We start from the raw sequence: 23,042 nt of genomic DNA on the forward strand, positions 1-23,042 counted from the left end.
CTTACCTACGATCTTACCACGGAAACATCAACTGGATCACAGCAATGGCATTTTTGGACCCCCCTCCCTCTCCATTTGAAATGGCTTGGTTTTTTTTTTTTTCCTCTCTCTTTCTTTCTTTCTTTCTTTATTTCTTATATTTTTTTCTTTTCTTTTTGCGCGCTCTTTTCTCTCTTTTGTTTTGGGAATTTTTTTTCCTCATTTCTTTTGTTTTGGGAATTTTTTTTCCTCTTCCATTTTTTTTCCGAGCCAAACAATTGATGATCATTGAGAGGGGGGATTTAGAAAAAGTATCACTTACCTTCTTCGGACCATCATTTGGGTGGTAACTGCCAATAAAAGAAAACATTGGCCCACCCAGCTCACCTACACATGACTGTCCTGTCTGCCTGTCTGTTCCAAGTGACTGTCTGGCTGTCAGGTTCCGCCGGATTCCGAGTGAGCAGCTTGTGATGTCATAGAGGGCAGATTGTGATGTCACACAAAGGGTCCTGCCACATGAATGCCTGTCCATCTGACTGTCTACTACTGCTGCTGAATGGGCTCAAAACAGGAAAGCCGTCATTGCACCTGATTGTGCAAGATTCCTCCTTCTCCTCTGCAGCAGCTAGCTGATTGATTTAGTCAGCAGCAGTTCGTCAGGGACACAGGCAGGCATGCAGCAGCAAAGAGCGAGGAGACAGCTGGCTGCTGCTGCTTGCCTGTTGGTCGTCTGCCTAGTGGGTGTGTGTCTGTTGACGCGACGTCAACAGACGGGGCGGAGCACATGCAAATTTGGCCTCCTACCCAGCTGAGGCTCCCTTCCCGCCCGCCGACGACCTAATCACAAAATCAGTTGGATGGCTACTCGTCCTCCGGTCCCTGTCCAGCACTTCAAGTCCTAATCACACCTGCCGTACAGCCAGGTATCTTTCAGACTGCAACGACAAAGAAGTGATGTGTGTGTGTTAGATGTGTCCGTGGTGCTGATCTCCTCTCCACCAGTATTGCTGGCCGAATTCAGGTTCGCGCGGTTTGCTGGGAGCCCATTCGGGTTATCGCTTCTCGGCCTTTTGGCTAAGATCAAGTGTAGTATCTGTTCTTATCAGTTTAATATCTGATACGCCCCCTATCTGGGGGCCATATATTAAATGGATTTTTAGAACAGGGAGATGGAAGAAGAGCTTGCTCTGTCCACTCCACGCATTGACCTGGTATTGCAGTACTTCCAGGACCGGTGCACCTTCCTAATCTGTTATCCAAAAATAGACTATTTCCATTCCTGGCACTTGATTTGGAGTATCAATTGTTTGTGCACCTTTGTATTTAGAAATGCATGCATTTGCTGCTTCAAGGTTTAACCCTTGTGCATAAATACTTTGAAATCCTGCCTCCAGTGTATCATTTTGTGACTATTTCTTGACTCCTTGAATTGTACTTTCTGGAATCGAGGCAGTTAAATATTTTTACGTGACACTACACTTGATATCAGCATGTGCGGCCTAGGCAAAAGACCGGAAGCCTGCCTAAATTAAAGGACTTATCAATCGCTGCGACCTCCCAATAAATATGCAAACACTATGTGACTTACCTACGATCTTACCACGGAAACATCAACTGGATCACAGCAATGGCATTTTTGGACCCCCCTCCCTCTCCATTTGAAATGGCTTGGTTTTTTTTTTTTTCCTCTCTCTTTCTTTCTTTCTTTCTTTATTTCTTATATTTTTTTCTTTTCTTTTTGCGCGCTCTTTTCTCTCTTTTGTTTTGGGAATTTTTTTTCCTCATTTCTTTTGTTTTGGGAATTTTTTTTCCTCTTCCATTTTTTTTCCGAGCCAAACAATTGATGATCATTGAGAGGGGGGATTTAGAAAAAGTATCACTTACCTTCTTCGGACCATCATTTGGGTGGTAACTGCCAATAAAAGAAAACATTGGCCCACCCAGCTCACCTACACATGACTGTCCTGTCTGCCTGTCTGTTCCAAGTGACTGTCTGGCTGTCAGGTTCCGCCGGATTCCGAGTGAGCAGCTTGTGATGTCATAGAGGGCAGATTGTGATGTCACACAAAGGGTCCTGCCACATGAATGCCTGTCCATCTGACTGTCTACTACTGCTGCTGAATGGGCTCAAAACAGGAAAGCCGTCATTGCACCTGATTGTGCAAGATTCCTCCTTCTCCTCTGCAGCAGCTAGCTGATTGATTTAGTCAGCAGCAGTTCGTCAGGGACACAGGCAGGCATGCAGCAGCAAAGAGCGAGGAGACAGCTGGCTGCTGCTGCTTGCCTGTTGGTCGTCTGCCTAGTGGGTGTGTGTCTGTTGACGCGACGTCAACAGACGGGGCGGAGCACATGCAAATTTGGCCTCCTACCCAGCTGAGGCTCCCTTCCCGCCCGCCGACGACCTAATCACAAAATCAGTTGGATGGCTACTCGTCCTCCGGTCCCTGTCCAGCACTTCAAGTCCTAATCACACCTGCCGTACAGCCAGGTATCTTTCAGACTGCAACGACAAAGAAGTGATGTGTGTGTGTTAGATGTGTCCGTGGTGCTGATCTCCTCTCCACCAGTATTGCTGGCCGAATTCAGGTTCGCGCGGTTTGCTGGGAGCCCATTCGGGTTATCGCTTCTCGGCCTTTTGGCTAAGATCAAGTGTAGTATCTGTTCTTATCAGTTGGGTATGGACTGGCCTCTGGCAGAGAATAGAGAAAGGTGAGACTGAGTAGCTGCTCTGATGGGCGGAGGGTGTGGGACCCCTCTGTTTTTTCCCGGGAGTAGTGAAAAGTCTCACTGAGCATCTTCACCTCTGCCTTTGGTAGGAGGTGTTGTTTCCGTAAATCCACTGGTAAGAGGGGGGGAGAAACACTGGGCCTAGTAGTTTGACTCTCTTGACGGGGTTTGTAGCCCCCGAAGGATGAGTCAGCGAAAGGCTCAGTTTAGTATCCAATCCCAGGGAGCGGAGAAAGGTTGGGACTGAGTAGATGGCTCCTGTTCCAGAGGTTCGTAGCCTCTGATGGGGAGACCGCGAAAGGCCCAGCTTAGTACCTTAACCCTGGGAGCGGAGAAACACTGGGACTGAGTAGATTGCTCTTCCGGAGGGGGTGCAGCCCCTAAGGGAGTCTTTCGAAAGGCCCAGTGGAGTACCCATTCCCATGCCAGGGGCTGGAAAGTGCCTGCTGTTGAGACGGAGAAACACTTGGTCGGACGCTGACTGGCTGGCTGCCTGGAGTCCGAGGCTGCACTGTGCCCCCGGGGAAACTCGGGGGTGCCGGACATGCACGGGTGATCCCAAGTCACCTTGCACGAATGGCACTTGCACTGCGCACTTCCCTTTAGGTTAGCGCTTCACGTCCTTACCCTGTCCTTTTGGATGGGGTAGGACAATTTTTCACACCCCCCCCCGGCCTTCTGGCTAGGGCCTTATTCTTTTCTTTTTATGATTTGCACGTTTTGCACTACACGTTTTTCGTTAGTTTGTCACGTTTTTTCATTTGGGTAGTGCGGCTGTCCCTAACAGGCCTTCCGTTCCCCAAACGTGACTGGGACTCTTCACCTTTTGGGGAGAGTCCCGGTTCCCTCGAGGGCAACCCCGAGCCGCAAGGCGGAGGGAAGCCTAAGTCGGGTCTCTCCAAAGCACGGGCTGCGGAGGACCCACCGTCCGAAACCCTTCCGGGGGTGGAGGAAACGCGGGTCCCTCTGAGCTTCGGCGAAGAGGACCCACCGATCCCTTTTTTCCCTTCCTCGGCCTTATGGTTGAGGGGGGTCAGGGGAACCATGGGGCCTTTCTCCTTTGGGAGAGGGCCCACACGTTCGTACGGCTGCCCCCTGTGCACGCGTTTAGTCACGTCACTGGTGGTGGTGGGAGCACACCTCGGGCTCCCTGAGTTTCTTCAAACTCATCTGTTCTTATCAGTTTAATATCTGATACGCCCCCTATCTGGGGGCCATATATTAAATGGATTTTTAGAACAGGGAGATGGAAGAAGAGCTTGCTCTGTCCACTCCACGCATTGACCTGGTATTGCAGTACTTCCAGGACCGGTGCACCTTCCTAATCTGTTATCCAAAAATAGACTATTTCCATTCCTGGCACTTGATTTGGAGTATCAATTGTTTGTGCACCTTTGTATTTAGAAATGCATGCATTTGCTGCTTCAAGGTTTAACCCTTGTGCATAAATACTTTGAAATCCTGCCTCCAGTGTATCATTTTGTGACTATTTCTTGACTCCTTGAATTGTACTTTCTGGAATCGAGGCAGTTAAATATTTTTACGTGACACTACACTTGATATCAGCATGTGCGGCCTAGGCAAAAGACCGGAAGCCTGCCTAAATTAAAGGACTTATCAATCGCTGCGACCTCCCAATAAATATGCAAACACTATGTGACTTACCTACGATCTTACCACGGAAACATCAACTGGATCACAGCAATGGCATTTTTGGACCCCCCTCCCTCTCCATTTGAAATGGCTTGGTTTTTTTTTTTTTCCTCTCTCTTTCTTTCTTTCTTTCTTTATTTCTTATATTTTTTTCTTTTCTTTTTGCGCGCTCTTTTCTCTCTTTTGTTTTGGGAATTTTTTTTCCTCATTTCTTTTGTTTTGGGAATTTTTTTTCCTCTTCCATTTTTTTTCCGAGCCAAACAATTGATGATCATTGAGAGGGGGGATTTAGAAAAAGTATCACTTACCTTCTTCGGACCATCATTTGGGTGGTAACTGCCAATAAAAGAAAACATTGGCCCACCCAGCTCACCTACACATGACTGTCCTGTCTGCCTGTCTGTTCCAAGTGACTGTCTGGCTGTCAGGTTCCGCCGGATTCCGAGTGAGCAGCTTGTGATGTCATAGAGGGCAGATTGTGATGTCACACAAAGGGTCCTGCCACATGAATGCCTGTCCATCTGACTGTCTACTACTGCTGCTGAATGGGCTCAAAACAGGAAAGCCGTCATTGCACCTGATTGTGCAAGATTCCTCCTTCTCCTCTGCAGCAGCTAGCTGATTGATTTAGTCAGCAGCAGTTCGTCAGGGACACAGGCAGGCATGCAGCAGCAAAGAGCGAGGAGACAGCTGGCTGCTGCTGCTTGCCTGTTGGTCGTCTGCCTAGTGGGTGTGTGTCTGTTGACGCGACGTCAACAGACGGGGCGGAGCACATGCAAATTTGGCCTCCTACCCAGCTGAGGCTCCCTTCCCGCCCGCCGACGACCTAATCACAAAATCAGTTGGATGGCTACTCGTCCTCCGGTCCCTGTCCAGCACTTCAAGTCCTAATCACACCTGCCGTACAGCCAGGTATCTTTCAGACTGCAACGACAAAGAAGTGATGTGTGTGTGTTAGATGTGTCCGTGGTGCTGATCTCCTCTCCACCAGTATTGCTGGCCGAATTCAGGTTCGCGCGGTTTGCTGGGAGCCCATTCGGGTTATCGCTTCTCGGCCTTTTGGCTAAGATCAAGTGTAGTATCTGTTCTTATCAGTTTAATATCTGATACGCCCCCTATCTGGGGGCCATATATTAAATGGATTTTTAGAACAGGGAGATGGAAGAAGAGCTTGCTCTGTCCACTCCACGCATTGACCTGGTATTGCAGTACTTCCAGGACCGGTGCACCTTCCTAATCTGTTATCCAAAAATAGACTATTTCCATTCCTGGCACTTGATTTGGAGTATCAATTGTTTGTGCACCTTTGTATTTAGAAATGCATGCATTTGCTGCTTCAAGGTTTAACCCTTGTGCATAAATACTTTGAAATCCTGCCTCCAGTGTATCATTTTGTGACTATTTCTTGACTCCTTGAATTGTACTTTCTGGAATCGAGGCAGTTAAATATTTTTACGTGACACTACACTTGATATCAGCATGTGCGGCCTAGGCAAAAGACCGGAAGCCTGCCTAAATTAAAGGACTTATCAATCGCTGCGACCTCCCAATAAATATGCAAACACTATGTGACTTACCTACGATCTTACCACGGAAACATCAACTGGATCACAGCAATGGCATTTTTGGACCCCCCTCCCTCTCCATTTGAAATGGCTTGGTTTTTTTTTTTTTCCTCTCTCTTTCTTTCTTTCTTTCTTTCTTTATTTCTTATATTTTTTTCTTTTCTTTTTGCGCGCTCTTTTCTCTCTTTTGTTTTGGGAATTTTTTTTCCTCATTTCTTTTGTTTTGGGAATTTTTTTTCCTCTTCCATTTTTTTTCCGAGCCAAACAATTGATGATCATTGAGAGGGGGGATTTAGAAAAAGTATCACTTACCTTCTTCGGACCATCATTTGGGTGGTAACTGCCAATAAAAGAAAACATTGGCCCACCCAGCTCACCTACACATGACTGTCCTGTCTGCCTGTCTGTTCCAAGTGACTGTCTGGCTGTCAGGTTCCGCCGGATTCCGAGTGAGCAGCTTGTGATGTCATAGAGGGCAGATTGTGATGTCACACAAAGGGTCCTGCCACATGAATGCCTGTCCATCTGACTGTCTACTACTGCTGCTGAATGGGCTCAAAACAGGAAAGCCGTCATTGCACCTGATTGTGCAAGATTCCTCCTTCTCCTCTGCAGCAGCTAGCTGATTGATTTAGTCAGCAGCAGTTCGTCAGGGACACAGGCAGGCATGCAGCAGCAAAGAGCGAGGAGACAGCTGGCTGCTGCTGCTTGCCTGTTGGTCGTCTGCCTAGTGGGTGTGTGTCTGTTGACGCGACGTCAACAGACGGGGCGGAGCACATGCAAATTTGGCCTCCTACCCAGCTGAGGCTCCCTTCCCGCCCGCCGACGACCTAATCACAAAATCAGTTGGATGGCTACTCGTCCTCCGGTCCCTGTCCAGCACTTCAAGTCCTAATCACACCTGCCGTACAGCCAGGTATCTTTCAGACTGCAACGACAAAGAAGTGATGTGTGTGTGTTAGATGTGTCCGTGGTGCTGATCTCCTCTCCACCAGTATTGCTGGCCGAATTCAGGTTCGCGCGGTTTGCTGGGAGCCCATTCGGGTTATCGCTTCTCGGCCTTTTGGCTAAGATCAAGTGTAGTATCTGTTCTTATCAGTTTAATATCTGATACGCCCCCTATCTGGGGGCCATATATTAAATGGATTTTTAGAACAGGGAGATGGAAGAAGAGCTTGCTCTGTCCACTCCACGCATTGACCTGGTATTGCAGTACTTCCAGGACCGGTGCACCTTCCTAATCTGTTATCCAAAAATAGACTATTTCCATTCCTGGCACTTGATTTGGAGTATCAATTGTTTGTGCACCTTTGTATTTAGAAATGCATGCATTTGCTGCTTCAAGGTTTAACCCTTGTGCATAAATACTTTGAAATCCTGCCTCCAGTGTATCATTTTGTGACTATTTCTTGACTCCTTGAATTGTACTTTCTGGAATCGAGGCAGTTAAATATTTTTACGTGACACTACACTTGATATCAGCATGTGCGGCCTAGGCAAAAGACCGGAAGCCTGCCTAAATTAAAGGACTTATCAATCGCTGCGACCTCCCAATAAATATGCAAACACTATGTGACTTACCTACGATCTTACCACGGAAACATCAACTGGATCACAGCAATGGCATTTTTGGACCCCCCTCCCTCTCCATTTGAAATGGCTTGGTTTTTTTTTTTTTCCTCTCTCTTTCTTTCTTTCTTTCTTTATTTCTTATATTTTTTTCTTTTCTTTTTGCGCGCTCTTTTCTCTCTTTTGTTTTGGGAATTTTTTTTCCTCATTTCTTTTGTTTTGGGAATTTTTTTTCCTCTTCCATTTTTTTTCCGAGCCAAACAATTGATGATCATTGAGAGGGGGGATTTAGAAAAAGTATCACTTACCTTCTTCGGACCATCATTTGGGTGGTAACTGCCAATAAAAGAAAACATTGGCCCACCCAGCTCACCTACACATGACTGTCCTGTCTGCCTGTCTGTTCCAAGTGACTGTCTGGCTGTCAGGTTCCGCCGGATTCCGAGTGAGCAGCTTGTGATGTCATAGAGGGCAGATTGTGATGTCACACAAAGGGTCCTGCCACATGAATGCCTGTCCATCTGACTGTCTACTACTGCTGCTGAATGGGCTCAAAACAGGAAAGCCGTCATTGCACCTGATTGTGCAAGATTCCTCCTTCTCCTCTGCAGCAGCTAGCTGATTGATTTAGTCAGCAGCAGTTCGTCAGGGACACAGGCAGGCATGCAGCAGCAAAGAGCGAGGAGACAGCTGGCTGCTGCTGCTTGCCTGTTGGTCGTCTGCCTAGTGGGTGTGTGTCTGTTGACGCGACGTCAACAGACGGGGCGGAGCACATGCAAATTTGGCCTCCTACCCAGCTGAGGCTCCCTTCCCGCCCGCCGACGACCTAATCACAAAATCAGTTGGATGGCTACTCGTCCTCCGGTCCCTGTCCAGCACTTCAAGTCCTAATCACACCTGCCGTACAGCCAGGTATCTTTCAGACTGCAACGACAAAGAAGTGATGTGTGTGTGTTAGATGTGTCCGTGGTGCTGATCTCCTCTCCACCAGTATTGCTGGCCGAATTCAGGTTCGCGCGGTTTGCTGGGAGCCCATTCGGGTTATCGCTTCTCGGCCTTTTGGCTAAGATCAAGTGTAGTATCTGTTCTTATCAGTTTAATATCTGATACGCCCCCTATCTGGGGGCCATATATTAAATGGATTTTTAGAACAGGGAGATGGAAGAAGAGCTTGCTCTGTCCACTCCACGCATTGACCTGGTATTGCAGTACTTCCAGGACCGGTGCACCTTCCTAATCTGTTATCCAAAAATAGACTATTTCCATTCCTGGCACTTGATTTGGAGTATCAATTGTTTGTGCACCTTTGTATTTAGAAATGCATGCATTTGCTGCTTCAAGGTTTAACCCTTGTGCATAAATACTTTGAAATCCTGCCTCCAGTGTATCATTTTGTGACTATTTCTTGACTCCTTGAATTGTACTTTCTGGAATCGAGGCAGTTAAATATTTTTACGTGACACTACACTTGATATCAGCATGTGCGGCCTAGGCAAAAGACCGGAAGCCTGCCTAAATTAAAGGACTTATCAATCGCTGCGACCTCCCAATAAATATGCAAACACTATGTGACTTACCTACGATCTTACCACGGAAACATCAACTGGATCACAGCAATGGCATTTTTGGACCCCCCTCCCTCTCCATTTGAAATGGCTTGGTTTTTTTTTTTTTCCTCTCTCTTTCTTTCTTTCTTTCTTTATTTCTTATATTTTTTTCTTTTCTTTTTGCGCGCTCTTTTCTCTCTTTTGTTTTGGGAATTTTTTTTCCTCATTTCTTTTGTTTTGGGAATTTTTTTTCCTCTTCCATTTTTTTTCCGAGCCAAACAATTGATGATCATTGAGAGGGGGGATTTAGAAAAAGTATCACTTACCTTCTTCGGACCATCATTTGGGTGGTAACTGCCAATAAAAGAAAACATTGGCCCACCCAGCTCACCTACACATGACTGTCCTGTCTGCCTGTCTGTTCCAAGTGACTGTCTGGCTGTCAGGTTCCGCCGGATTCCGAGTGAGCAGCTTGTGATGTCATAGAGGGCAGATTGTGATGTCACACAAAGGGTCCTGCCACATGAATGCCTGTCCATCTGACTGTCTACTACTGCTGCTGAATGGGCTCAAAACAGGAAAGCCGTCATTGCACCTGATTGTGCAAGATTCCTCCTTCTCCTCTGCAGCAGCTAGCTGATTGATTTAGTCAGCAGCAGTTCGTCAGGGACACAGGCAGGCATGCAGCAGCAAAGAGCGAGGAGACAGCTGGCTGCTGCTGCTTGCCTGTTGGTCGTCTGCCTAGTGGGTGTGTGTCTGTTGACGCGACGTCAACAGACGGGGCGGAGCACATGCAAATTTGGCCTCCTACCCAGCTGAGGCTCCCTTCCCGCCCGCCGACGACCTAATCACAAAATCAGTTGGATGGCTACTCGTCCTCCGGTCCCTGTCCAGCACTTCAAGTCCTAATCACACCTGCCGTACAGCCAGGTATCTTTCAGACTGCAACGACAAAGAAGTGATGTGTGTGTGTTAGATGTGTCCGTGGTGCTGATCTCCTCTCCACCAGTATTGCTGGCCGAATTCAGGTTCGCGCGGTTTGCTGGGAGCCCATTCGGGTTATCGCTTCTCGGCCTTTTGGCTAAGATCAAGTGTAGTATCTGTTCTTATCAGTTTAATATCTGATACGCCCCCTATCTGGGGGCCATATATTAAATGGATTTTTAGAACAGGGAGATGGAAGAAGAGCTTGCTCTGTCCACTCCACGCATTGACCTGGTATTGCAGTACTTCCAGGACCGGTGCACCTTCCTAATCTGTTATCCAAAAATAGACTATTTCCATTCCTGGCACTTGATTTGGAGTATCAATTGTTTGTGCACCTTTGTATTTAGAAATGCATGCATTTGCTGCTTCAAGGTTTAACCCTTGTGCATAAATACTTTGAAATCCTGCCTCCAGTGTATCATTTTGTGACTATTTCTTGACTCCTTGAATTGTACTTTCTGGAATCGAGGCAGTTAAATATTTTTACGTGACACTACACTTGATATCAGCATGTGCGGCCTAGGCAAAAGACCGGAAGCCTGCCTAAATTAAAGGACTTATCAATCGCTGCGACCTCCCAATAAATATGCAAACACTATGTGACTTACCTACGATCTTACCACGGAAACATCAACTGGATCACAGCAATGGCATTTTTGGACCCCCCTCCCTCTCCATTTGAAATGGCTTGGTTTTTTTTTTTTTCCTCTCTCTTTCTTTCTTTCTTTCTTTATTTCTTATATTTTTTTCTTTTCTTTTTGCGCGCTCTTTTCTCTCTTTTGTTTTGGGAATTTTTTTTCCTCATTTCTTTTGTTTTGGGAATTTTTTTTCCTCTTCCATTTTTTTTCCGAGCCAAACAATTGATGATCATTGAGAGGGGGGATTTAGAAAAAGTATCACTTACCTTCTTCGGACCATCATTTGGGTGGTAACTGCCAATAAAAGAAAACATTGGCCCACCCAGCTCACCTACACATGACTGTCCTGTCTGCCTGTCTGTTCCAAGTGACTGTCTGGCTGTCAGGTTCCGCCGGATTCCGAGTGAGCAGCTTGTGATGTCATAGAGGGCAGATTGTGATGTCACACAAAGGGTCCTGCCACATGAATGCCTGTCCATCTGACTGTCTACTACTGCTGCTGAATGGGCTCAAAACAGGAAAGCCGTCATTGCACCTGATTGTGCAAGATTCCTCCTTCTCCTCTGCAGCAGCTAGCTGATTGATTTAGTCAGCAGCAGTTCGTCAGGGACACAGGCAGGCATGCAGCAGCAAAGAGCGAGGAGACAGCTGGCTGCTGCTGCTTGCCTGTTGGTCGTCTGCCTAGTGGGTGTGTGTCTGTTGACGCGACGTCAACAGACGGGGCGGAGCACATGCAAATTTGGCCTCCTACCCAGCTGAGGCTCCCTTCCCGCCCGCCGACGACCTAATCACAAAATCAGTTGGATGGCTACTCGTCCTCCGGTCCCTGTCCAGCACTTCAAGTCCTAATCACACCTGCCGTACAGCCAGGTATCTTTCAGACTGCAACGACAAAGAAGTGATGTGTGTGTGTTAGATGTGTCCGTGGTGCTGATCTCCTCTCCACCAGTATTGCTGGCCGAATTCAGGTTCGCGCGGTTTGCTGGGAGCCCATTCGGGTTATCGCTTCTCGGCCTTTTGGCTAAGATCAAGTGTAGTATCTGTTCTTATCAGTTTAATATCTGATACGCCCCCTATCTGGGGGCCATATATTAAATGGATTTTTAGAACAGGGAGATGGAAGAAGAGCTTGCTCTGTCCACTCCACGCATTGACCTGGTATTGCAGTACTTCCAGGACCGGTGCACCTTCCTAATCTGTTATCCAAAAATAGACTATTTCCATTCCTGGCACTTGATTTGGAGTATCAATTGTTTGTGCACCTTTGTATTTAGAAATGCATGCATTTGCTGCTTCAAGGTTTAACCCTTGTGCATAAATACTTTGAAATCCTGCCTCCAGTGTATCATTTTGTGACTATTTCTTGACTCCTTGAATTGTACTTTCTGGAATCGAGGCAGTTAAATATTTTTACGTGACACTACACTTGATATCAGCATGTGCGGCCTAGGCAAAAGACCGGAAGCCTGCCTAAATTAAAGGACTTATCAATCGCTGCGACCTCCCAATAAATATGCAAACACTATGTGACTTACCTACGATCTTACCACGGAAACATCAACTGGATCACAGCAATGGCATTTTTGGACCCCCCTCCCTCTCCATTTGAAATGGCTTGGTTTTTTTTTTTTTCCTCTCTCTTTCTTTCTTTCTTTCTTTATTTCTTATATTTTTTTCTTTTCTTTTTGCGCGCTCTTTTCTCTCTTTTGTTTTGGGAATTTTTTTTCCTCATTTCTTTTGTTTTGGGAATTTTTTTTCCTCTTCCATTTTTTTTCCGAGCCAAACAATTGATGATCATTGAGAGGGGGGATTTAGAAAAAGTATCACTTACCTTCTTCGGACCATCATTTGGGTGGTAACTGCCAATAAAAGAAAACATTGGCCCACCCAGCTCACCTACACATGACTGTCCTGTCTGCCTGTCTGTTCCAAGTGACTGTCTGGCTGTCAGGTTCCGCCGGATTCCGAGTGAGCAGCTTGTGATGTCATAGAGGGCAGATTGTGATGTCACACAAAGGGTCCTGCCACATGAATGCCTGTCCATCTGACTGTCTACTACTGCTGCTGAATGGGCTCAAAACAGGAAAGCCGTCATTGCACCTGATTGTGCAAGATTCCTCCTTCTCCTCTGCAGCAGCTAGCTGATTGATTTAGTCAGCAGCAGTTCGTCAGGGACACAGGCAGGCATGCAGCAGCAAAGAGCGAGGAGACAGCTGGCTGCTGCTGCTTGCCTGTTGGTCGTCTGCCTAGTGGGTGTGTGTCTGTTGACGCGACGTCAACAGACGGGGCGGAGCACATGCAAATTTGGCCTCCTACCCAGCTGAGGCTCCCTTCCCGCCCGCCGACGACCTAATCACAAAATCAGTTGGATGGCTACTCGTCCTCCGGTCCCTGTCCAGCACTTCAAGTCCTAATCACACCTGCCGTACAGCCAGGTATCTTTCAGACTGCAACGACAAAGAAGTGATGTGTGTGTGTTAGATGTGTCCGTGGTGCTGATCTCCTCTCCACCAGTATTGCTGGCCGAATTCAGGTTCGCGCGGTTTGCTGGGAGCCCATTCGGGTTATCGCTTCTCGGCCTTTTGGCTAAGATCAAGTGTAGTATCTGTTCTTATCAGTTGGGTATGGACTAGCCTCTGGCAGAGAATAGAGAAAGGTGAGACTGAGTAGCTGCTCTGATGGGCGGAGGGTGTGGGACCCCTCTGTTTTTTCCCGGGAGTAGTGAAAAGTCTCACTAAGTATCTTCACCTCTGCCTTTGGTAGGAGGTGTTGTTTCCGTAAATCCACTGGTAAGAGGGGGGGAGAAACACTGGGCCTAGTAGTTTGACTCTCTTGACGGGGTTTGTAGCCCCCGAAGGATGAGTCAGCGAAAGGCTCAGTCTAGTATCCAATCCCAGGGAGCGGAGAAAGGTTGGGACTGAGTAGATGGCTCCTGTTCCAGAGGTTCGTAGCCTCTGATGGGGAGACCGCGAAAGGCCCAGCTTAGTACCTTAACCCTGGGAGCGGAGAAACACTGGGACTGAGTAGATTGCTCTTCCGGAGGGGGTGCAGCCCCTAAGGGAGTCTTTCGAAAGGCCCAGTGGAGTACCCATTCCCATGCCGGGGGCTGGAAAATGCCTGCTGGTGAGACGGAGAAAAGCTTGGTCGGACGCTGAAGGGTCGGCTGCCTGGAGTCCGAGGCTGCACTGTGCCCCCGGGGAAACTCGGGGGTGCCGGACATGCACGGGTGATCCCAAGTCACCTTGCACGAATGGCACTTGCACTGCGCACTTCCCTTTAGGTTAGCGCTTCACGTCCTTACCCTGTCCTTTTGGATGGGGTAGGACAATTTTTCACACCCCCCCCCCGGCCTTCTGGCTAGGGCCTTATTCTTTTCTTTTTATGATTTGCACGTTTTGCACTTCACGTTTTTCGTTAGTTTGTCACGTTTTTTCATTTGGGTAGTGCGGCTGTCCCTAACGGGCCTTCCGTTCCCCAAACGTGACTGGGACTCTTCACCTTCTGGGGAGAGTCCCGGTTCCCTCGAGGGCAACCCCGAGCCGCAAGGCGGAGGGAAGCCTAAGTCGGGTCTCTCCAAAGCACGGGCTGCGGAGGACCCACTGTCCGAAACCCTTCCGGGGGTGGAGGAAAAGCGGGTCTCTCTAAGCTTCGGCGAAGAGGACCCACCGATCCCTTTTTTCCCTTCCTTGGCCTTATGGTTGAGGGGGGTTAGGGGAACCATGGGGCCTTTCTCCTTTGGGAGAGGGCCACACGTTCGTACGGCTGCCCCCTGTGCACGCGTTTAGTCACGTCACTGGTGGTGGTGGGAGCACACCTCGGGCTCCCTGAGTTTCTTCAAATTCAAACTCATCTGTTCTTATCAGTTTAATATCTGATACGCCCCCTATCTGGGGGCCATATATTAAATGGATTTTTAGAACAGGGAGATGGAAGAAGAGCTTGCTCTGTCCACTCCACGCATTGACCTGGTATTGCAGTACTTCCAGGACCGGTGCACCTTCCTAATCTGTTATCCAAAAATAGACTATTTCCATTCCTGGCACTTGATTTGGAGTATCAATTGTTTGTGCACCTTTGTATTTAGAAATGCATGCATTTGCTGCTTCAAGGTTTAACCCTTGTGCATAAATACTTTGAAATCCTGCCTCCAGTGTATCATTTTGTGACTATTTCTTGACTCCTTGAATTGTACTTTCTGGAATCGAGGCAGTTAAATATTTTTACGTGACACTACACTTGATATCAGCATGTGCGGCCTAGGCAAAAGACCGGAAGCCTGCCTAAATTAAAGGACTTATCAATCGCTGCGACCTCCCAATAAATATGCAAACACTATGTGACTTACCTACGATCTTACCACGGAAACATCAACTGGATCACAGCAATGGCATTTTTGGACCCCCCTCCCTCTCCATTTGAAATGGCTTGGTTTTTTTTTTTTTCCTCTCTCTTTCTTTCTTTCTTTCTTTATTTCTTATATTTTTTTCTTTTCTTTTTGCGCGCTCTTTTCTCTCTTTTGTTTTGGGAATTTTTTTTCCTCATTTCTTTTGTTTTGGGAATTTTTTTTCCTCTTCCATTTTTTTTCCGAGCCAAACAATTGATGATCATTGAGAGGGGGGATTTAGAAAAAGTATCACTTACCTTCTTCGGACCATCATTTGGGTGGTAACTGCCAATAAAAGAAAACATTGGCCCACCCAGCTCACCTACACATGACTGTCCTGTCTGCCTGTCTGTTCCAAGTGACTGTCTGGCTGTCAGGTTCCGCCGGATTCCGAGTGAGCAGCTTGTGATGTCATAGAGGGCAGATTGTGATGTCACACAAAGGGTCCTGCCACATGAATGCCTGTCCATCTGACTGTCTACTACTGCTGCTGAATGGGCTCAAAACAGGAAAGCCGTCATTGCACCTGATTGTGCAAGATTCCTCCTTCTCCTCTGCAGCAGCTAGCTGATTGATTTAGTCAGCAGCAGTTCGTCAGGGACACAGGCAGGCATGCAGCAGCAAAGAGCGAGGAGACAGCTGGCTGCTGCTGCTTGCCTGTTGGTCGTCTGCCTAGTGGGTGTGTGTCTGTTGACGCGACGTCAACAGACGGGGCGGAGCACATGCAAATTTGGCCTCCTACCCAGCTGAGGCTCCCTTCCCGCCCGCCGACGACCTAATCACAAAATCAGTTGGATGGCTACTCGTCCTCCGGTCCCTGTCCAGCACTTCAAGTCCTAATCACACCTGCCGTACAGCCAGGTATCTTTCAGACTGCAACGACAAAGAAGTGATGTGTGTGTGTTAGATGTGTCCGTGGTGCTGATCTCCTCTCCACCAGTATTGCTGGCCGAATTCAGGTTCGCGCGGTTTGCTGGGAGCCCATTCGGGTTATCGCTTCTCGGCCTTTTGGCTAAGATCAAGTGTAGTATCTGTTCTTATCAGTTTAATATCTGATACGCCCCCTATCTGGGGGCCATATATTAAATGGATTTTTAGAACAGGGAGATGGAAGAAGAGCTTGCTCTGTCCACTCCACGCATTGACCTGGTATTGCAGTACTTCCAGGACCGGTGCACCTTCCTAATCTGTTATCCAAAAATAGACTATTTCCATTCCTGGCACTTGATTTGGAGTATCAATTGTTTGTGCACCTTTGTATTTAGAAATGCATGCATTTGCTGCTTCAAGGTTTAACCCTTGTGCATAAATACTTTGAAATCCTGCCTCCAGTGTATCATTTTGTGACTATTTCTTGACTCCTTGAATTGTACTTTCTGGAATCGAGGCAGTTAAATATTTTTACGTGACACTACACTTGATATCAGCATGTGCGGCCTAGGCAAAAGACCGGAAGCCTGCCTAAATTAAAGGACTTATCAATCGCTGCGACCTCCCAATAAATATGCAAACACTATGTGACTTACCTACGATCTTACCACGGAAACATCAACTGGATCACAGCAATGGCATTTTTGGACCCCCCTCCCTCTCCATTTGAAATGGCTTGGTTTTTTTTTTTTTCCTCTCTCTTTCTTTCTTTCTTTCTTTATTTCTTATATTTTTTTCTTTTCTTTTTGCGCGCTCTTTTCTCTCTTTTGTTTTGGGAATTTTTTTTCCTCATTTCTTTTGTTTTGGGAATTTTTTTTCCTCTTCCATTTTTTTTCCGAGCCAAACAATTGATGATCATTGAGAGGGGGGATTTAGAAAAAGTATCACTTACCTTCTTCGGACCATCATTTGGGTGGTAACTGCCAATAAAAGAAAACATTGGCCCACCCAGCTCACCTACACATGACTGTCCTGTCTGCCTGTCTGTTCCAAGTGACTGTCTGGCTGTCAGGTTCCGCCGGATTCCGAGTGAGCAGCTTGTGATGTCATAGAGGGCAGATTGTGATGTCACACAAAGGGTCCTGCCACATGAATGCCTGTCCATCTGACTGTCTACTACTGCTGCTGAATGGGCTCAAAACAGGAAAGCCGTCATTGCACCTGATTGTGCAAGATTCCTCCTTCTCCTCTGCAGCAGCTAGCTGATTGATTTAGTCAGCAGCAGTTCGTCAGGGACACAGGCAGGCATGCAGCAGCAAAGAGCGAGGAGACAGCTGGCTGCTGCTGCTTGCCTGTTGGTCGTCTGCCTAGTGGGTGTGTGTCTGTTGACGCGACGTCAACAGACGGGGCGGAGCACATGCAAATTTGGCCTCCTACCCAGCTGAGGCTCCCTTCCCGCCCGCCGACGACCTAATCACAAAATCAGTTGGATGGCTACTCGTCCTCCGGTCCCTGTCCAGCACTTCAAGTCCTAATCACACCTGCCGTACAGCCAGGTATCTTTCAGACTGCAACGACAAAGAAGTGATGTGTGTGTGTTAGATGTGTCCGTGGTGCTGATCTCCTCTCCACCAGTATTGCTGGCCGAATTCAGGTTCGCGCGGTTTGCTGGGAGCCCATTCGGGTTATCGCTTCTCGGCCTTTTGGCTAAGATCAAGTGTAGTATCTGTTCTTATCAGTTTAATATCTGATACGCCCCCTATCTGGGGGCCATATATTAAATGGATTTTTAGAACAGGGAGATGGAAGAAGAGCTTGCTCTGTCCACTCCACGCATTGACCTGGTATTGCAGTACTTCCAGGACCGGTGCACCTTCCTAATCTGTTATCCAAAAATAGACTATTTCCATTCCTGGCACTTGATTTGGAGTATCAATTGTTTGTGCACCTTTGTATTTAGAAATGCATGCATTTGCTGCTTCAAGGTTTAACCCTTGTGCATAAATACTTTGAAATCCTGCCTCCAGTGTATCATTTTGTGACTATTTCTTGACTCCTTGAATTGTACTTTCTGGAATCGAGGCAGTTAAATATTTTTACGTGACACTACACTTGATATCAGCATGTGCGGCCTAGGCAAAAGACCGGAAGCCTGCCTAAATTAAAGGACTTATCAATCGCTGCGACCTCCCAATAAATATGCAAACACTATGTGACTTACCTACGATCTTACCACGGAAACATCAACTGGATCACAGCAATGGCATTTTTGGACCCCCCTCCCTCTCCATTTGAAATGGCTTGGTTTTTTTTTTTTTCCTCTCTCTTTCTTTCTTTCTTTCTTTATTTCTTATATTTTTTTCTTTTCTTTTTGCGCGCTCTTTTCTCTCTTTTGTTTTGGGAATTTTTTTTCCTCATTTCTTTTGTTTTGGGAATTTTTTTTCCTCTTCCATTTTTTTTCCGAGCCAAACAATTGATGATCATTGAGAGGGGGGATTTAGAAAAAGTATCACTTACCTTCTTCGGACCATCATTTGGGTGGTAACTGCCAATAAAAGAAAACATTGGCCCACCCAGCTCACCTACACATGACTGTCCTGTCTGCCTGTCTGTTCCAAGTGACTGTCTGGCTGTCAGGTTCCGCCGGATTCCGAGTGAGCAGCTTGTGATGTCATAGAGGGCAGATTGTGATGTCACACAAAGGGTCCTGCCACATGAATGCCTGTCCATCTGACTGTCTACTACTGCTGCTGAATGGGCTCAAAACAGGAAAGCCGTCATTGCACCTGATTGTGCAAGATTCCTCCTTCTCCTCTGCAGCAGCTAGCTGATTGATTTAGTCAGCAGCAGTTCGTCAGGGACACAGGCAGGCATGCAGCAGCAAAGAGCGAGGAGACAGCTGGCTGCTGCTGCTTGCCTGTTGGTCGTCTGCCTAGTGGGTGTGTGTCTGTTGACGCGACGTCAACAGACGGGGCGGAGCACATGCAAATTTGGCCTCCTACCCAGCTGAGGCTCCCTTCCCGCCCGCCGACGACCTAATCACAAAATCAGTTGGATGGCTACTCGTCCTCCGGTCCCTGTCCAGCACTTCAAGTCCTAATCACACCTGCCGTACAGCCAGGTATCTTTCAGACTGCAACGACAAAGAAGTGATGTGTGTGTGTTAGATGTGTCCGTGGTGCTGATCTCCTCTCCACCAGTATTGCTGGCCGAATTCAGGTTCGCGCGGTTTGCTGGGAGCCCATTCGGGTTATCGCTTCTCGGCCTTTTGGCTAAGATCAAGTGTAGTATCTGTTCTTATCAGTTTAATATCTGATACGCCCCCTATCTGGGGGCCATATATTAAATGGATTTTTAGAACAGGGAGATGGAAGAAGAGCTTGCTCTGTCCACTCCACGCATTGACCTGGTATTGCAGTACTTCCAGGACCGGTGCACCTTCCTAATCTGTTATCCAAAAATAGACTATTTCCATTCCTGGCACTTGATTTGGAGTATCAATTGTTTGTGCACCTTTGTATTTAGAAATGCATGCATTTGCTGCTTCAAGGTTTAACCCTTGTGCATAAATACTTTGAAATCCTGCCTCCAGTGTATCATTTTGTGACTATTTCTTGACTCCTTGAATTGTACTTTCTGGAATCGAGGCAGTTAAATATTTTTACGTGACACTACACTTGATATCAGCATGTGCGGCCTAGGCAAAAGACCGGAAGCCTGCCTAAATTAAAGGACTTATCAATCGCTGCGACCTCCCAATAAATATGCAAACACTATGTGACTTACCTACGATCTTACCACGGAAACATCAACTGGATCACAGCAATGGCATTTTTGGACCCCCCTCCCTCTCCATTTGAAATGGCTTGGTTTTTTTTTTTTTCCTCTCTCTTTCTTTCTTTCTTTCTTTATTTCTTATATTTTTTTCTTTTCTTTTTGCGCGCTCTTTTCTCTCTTTTGTTTTGGGAATTTTTTTTCCTCATTTCTTTTGTTTTGGGAATTTTTTTTCCTCTTCCATTTTTTTTCCGAGCCAAACAATTGATGATCATTGAGAGGGGGGATTTAGAAAAAGTATCACTTACCTTCTTCGGACCATCATTTGGGTGGTAACTGCCAATAAAAGAAAACATTGGCCCACCCAGCTCACCTACACATGACTGTCCTGTCTGCCTGTCTGTTCCAAGTGACTGTCTGGCTGTCAGGTTCCGCCGGATTCCGAGTGAGCAGCTTGTGATGTCATAGAGGGCAGATTGTGATGTCACACAAAGGGTCCTGCCACATGAATGCCTGTCCATCTGACTGTCTACTACTGCTGCTGAATGGGCTCAAAACAGGAAAGCCGTCATTGCACCTGATTGTGCAAGATTCCTCCTTCTCCTCTGCAGCAGCTAGCTGATTGATTTAGTCAGCAGCAGTTCGTCAGGGACACAGGCAGGCATGCAGCAGCAAAGAGCGAGGAGACAGCTGGCTGCTGCTGCTTGCCTGTTGGTCGTCTGCCTAGTGGGTGTGTGTCTGTTGACGCGACGTCAACAGACGGGGCGGAGCACATGCAAATTTGGCCTCCTACCCAGCTGAGGCTCCCTTCCCGCCCGCCGACGACCTAATCACAAAATCAGTTGGATGGCTACTCGTCCTCCGGTCCCTGTCCAGCACTTCAAGTCCTAATCACACCTGCCGTACAGCCAGGTATCTTTCAGACTGCAACGACAAAGAAGTGATGTGTGTGTGTTAGATGTGTCCGTGGTGCTGATCTCCTCTCCACCAGTATTGCTGGCCGAATTCAGGTTCGCGCGGTTTGCTGGGAGCCCATTCGGGTTATCGCTTCTCGGCCTTTTGGCTAAGATCAAGTGTAGTATCTGTTCTTATCAGTTTAATATCTGATACGCCCCCTATCTGGGGGCCATATATTAAATGGATTTTTAGAACAGGGAGATGGAAGAAGAGCTTGCTCTGTCCACTCCACGCATTGACCTGGTATTGCAGTACTTCCAGGACCGGTGCACCTTCCTAATCTGTTATCCAAAAATAGACTATTTCCATTCCTGGCACTTGATTTGGAGTATCAATTGTTTGTGCACCTTTGTATTTAGAAATGCATGCATTTGCTGCTTCAAGGTTTAACCCTTGTGCATAAATACTTTGAAATCCTGCCTCCAGTGTATCATTTTGTGACTATTTCTTGACTCCTTGAATTGTACTTTCTGGAATCGAGGCAGTTAAATATTTTTACGTGACACTACACTTGATATCAGCATGTGCGGCCTAGGCAAAAGACCGGAAGCCTGCCTAAATTAAAGGACTTATCAATCGCTGCGACCTCCCAATAAATATGCAAACACTATGTGACTTACCTACGATCTTACCACGGAAACATCAACTGGATCACAGCAATGGCATTTTTGGACCCCCCTCCCTCTCCATTTGAAATGGCTTGGTTTTTTTTTTTTTCCTCTCTCTTTCTTTCTTTCTTTCTTTATTTCTTATATTTTTTTCTTTTCTTTTTGCGCGCTCTTTTCTCTCTTTTGTTTTGGGAATTTTTTTTCCTCATTTCTTTTGTTTTGGGAATTTTTTTTCCTCTTCCATTTTTTTTCCGAGCCAAACAATTGATGATCATTGAGAGGGGGGATTTAGAAAAAGTATCACTTACCTTCTTCGGACCATCATTTGGGTGGTAACTGCCAATAAAAGAAAACATTGGCCCACCCAGCTCACCTACACATGACTGTCCTGTCTGCCTGTCTGTTCCAAGTGACTGTCTGGCTGTCAGGTTCCGCCGGATTCCGAGTGAGCAGCTTGTGATGTCATAGAGGGCAGATTGTGATGTCACACAAAGGGTCCTGCCACATGAATGCCTGTCCATCTGACTGTCTACTACTGCTGCTGAATGGGCTCAAAACAGGAAAGCCGTCATTGCACCTGATTGTGCAAGATTCCTCCTTCTCCTCTGCAGCAGCTAGCTGATTGATTTAGTCAGCAGCAGTTCGTCAGGGACACAGGCAGGCATGCAGCAGCAAAGAGCGAGGAGACAGCTGGCTGCTGCTGCTTGCCTGTTGGTCGTCTGCCTAGTGGGTGTGTGTCTGTTGACGCGACGTCAACAGACGGGGCGGAGCACATGCAAATTTGGCCTCCTACCCAGCTGAGGCTCCCTTCCCGCCCGCCGACGACCTAATCACAAAATCAGTTGGATGGCTACTCGTCCTCCGGTCCCTGTCCAGCACTTCAAGTCCTAATCACACCTGCCGTACAGCCAGGTATCTTTCAGACTGCAACGACAAAGAAGTGATGTGTGTGTGTTAGATGTGTCCGTGGTGCTGATCTCCTCTCCACCAGTATTGCTGGCCGAATTCAGGTTCGCGCGGTTTGCTGGGAGCCCATTCGGGTTATCGCTTCTCGGCCTTTTGGCTAAGATCAAGTGTAGTATCTGTTCTTATCAGTTGGGTATGGACTGGCCTCTGGCAGAGAATAGAGAAAGGTGAGACTGAGTAGCTGCTCTGATGGGCGGAGGGTGTGGGACCCCTCTGTTTTTTCCCGGGAGTAGTGAAAAGTCTCACTGAGTATCTTCACCTCTGCCTTTGGTAGGAGGTGTTGTTTCCGTAAATCCACTGGTAAGAGGGGGGGAGAAACACTGGGCCTAGTAGTTTGACTCTCTTGACGGGGTTTGTAGCCCCCGAAGGATGAGTCAGCGAAAGGCTCAGTCTAGTATCCAATCCCAGGGAGCGGAGAAAGGTTGGGACTGAGTAGATGGCTCCTGTTCCAGAGGTTCGTAGCCTCTGATGGGGAGACCGCGAAAGGCCCAGCTTAGTACCTTAACCCTGGGAGCGGAGAAACACTGGGACTGAGTAGATTGCTCTTCCGGAGGGGGTGCAGCCCCTAAGGGAGTCTTTCGAAAGGCCCAGTGGAGTACCCATTCCCATGCCAGGGGCTGGAAAATGCCTGCCTGGTGAGACGGAGAAAAGCTTGGTCGGACGCTGAAGGGTCGGCTGCCTGGAGTCCGAGGCTGCACTGTGCCCCCGGGGAAACTCGGGGGTGCCGGACATGCACGGGTGATCCCAAGTCACCTTGCACGAATGGCACTTGCACTGCGCACTTCCCTTTAGGTTAGCGCTTCACGTCCTTACCC

At 47.4% G+C, this 23,042-nt stretch overlaps 11 non-coding genes and 4 pseudogenes across 11 annotated transcripts; all 15 read left to right on the forward strand.

The window, feature by feature from the left end:
* Positions 1-1,036: 1,036 nt before the first annotated feature.
* On the forward strand, positions 1,037-1,227 carry LOC146055135 (U2 spliceosomal RNA). The gene has a single exon (XR_014468467.1). It is a non-coding gene; the product is annotated as a U2 spliceosomal RNA (small nuclear RNA).
* Positions 1,228-2,601: 1,374 nt separating this feature from the next.
* On the forward strand, positions 2,602-2,738 carry LOC146055128 (U2 spliceosomal RNA; annotated as a pseudogene).
* A 1,117-nt stretch (positions 2,739-3,855) lies between these two features.
* Positions 3,856-4,031, forward strand: LOC146055115 (U2 spliceosomal RNA; annotated as a pseudogene).
* Positions 4,032-5,405: 1,374 nt separating this feature from the next.
* On the forward strand, positions 5,406-5,596 carry LOC146055136 (U2 spliceosomal RNA). Its single transcript, XR_014468468.1, has one exon. It is a non-coding gene; the product is annotated as a U2 spliceosomal RNA (small nuclear RNA).
* Positions 5,597-6,974: 1,378 nt separating this feature from the next.
* Positions 6,975-7,165, forward strand: LOC146055137 (U2 spliceosomal RNA). The gene has a single exon (XR_014468469.1). It is a non-coding gene; the product is annotated as a U2 spliceosomal RNA (small nuclear RNA).
* Positions 7,166-8,539: 1,374 nt separating this feature from the next.
* LOC146055138 (U2 spliceosomal RNA) lies at positions 8,540-8,730 on the forward strand. Its single transcript, XR_014468470.1, has one exon. It is a non-coding gene; the product is annotated as a U2 spliceosomal RNA (small nuclear RNA).
* A 1,374-nt stretch (positions 8,731-10,104) lies between these two features.
* Positions 10,105-10,295, forward strand: LOC146055139 (U2 spliceosomal RNA). Its single transcript, XR_014468471.1, has one exon. It is a non-coding gene; the product is annotated as a U2 spliceosomal RNA (small nuclear RNA).
* A 1,374-nt stretch (positions 10,296-11,669) lies between these two features.
* LOC146055142 (U2 spliceosomal RNA) lies at positions 11,670-11,860 on the forward strand. The gene has a single exon (XR_014468473.1). It is a non-coding gene; the product is annotated as a U2 spliceosomal RNA (small nuclear RNA).
* A 1,374-nt stretch (positions 11,861-13,234) lies between these two features.
* LOC146055131 (U2 spliceosomal RNA) lies at positions 13,235-13,371 on the forward strand (annotated as a pseudogene).
* Positions 13,372-14,488: 1,117 nt separating this feature from the next.
* Positions 14,489-14,670, forward strand: LOC146055114 (U2 spliceosomal RNA). The gene has a single exon (XR_014468461.1). It is a non-coding gene; the product is annotated as a U2 spliceosomal RNA (small nuclear RNA).
* Positions 14,671-16,044: 1,374 nt separating this feature from the next.
* LOC146055143 (U2 spliceosomal RNA) lies at positions 16,045-16,235 on the forward strand. The gene has a single exon (XR_014468474.1). It is a non-coding gene; the product is annotated as a U2 spliceosomal RNA (small nuclear RNA).
* A 1,374-nt stretch (positions 16,236-17,609) lies between these two features.
* On the forward strand, positions 17,610-17,800 carry LOC146055144 (U2 spliceosomal RNA). Its single transcript, XR_014468475.1, has one exon. It is a non-coding gene; the product is annotated as a U2 spliceosomal RNA (small nuclear RNA).
* Positions 17,801-19,174: 1,374 nt separating this feature from the next.
* LOC146055145 (U2 spliceosomal RNA) lies at positions 19,175-19,365 on the forward strand. Its single transcript, XR_014468476.1, has one exon. It is a non-coding gene; the product is annotated as a U2 spliceosomal RNA (small nuclear RNA).
* Positions 19,366-20,739: 1,374 nt separating this feature from the next.
* LOC146055146 (U2 spliceosomal RNA) lies at positions 20,740-20,930 on the forward strand. The gene has a single exon (XR_014468477.1). It is a non-coding gene; the product is annotated as a U2 spliceosomal RNA (small nuclear RNA).
* A 1,374-nt stretch (positions 20,931-22,304) lies between these two features.
* LOC146055125 (U2 spliceosomal RNA) lies at positions 22,305-22,441 on the forward strand (annotated as a pseudogene).
* Positions 22,442-23,042: the final 601 nt, after the last annotated feature.

The sequence above is a fragment of the Crinia signifera genome, unplaced genomic scaffold (assembly GCF_055691185.1).
Source record: "Crinia signifera unplaced genomic scaffold, ASM5569118v1 HAP2_SCAFFOLD_333, whole genome shotgun sequence".
Lineage (NCBI taxonomy): Eukaryota > Metazoa > Chordata > Amphibia > Anura > Myobatrachidae > Crinia > Crinia signifera.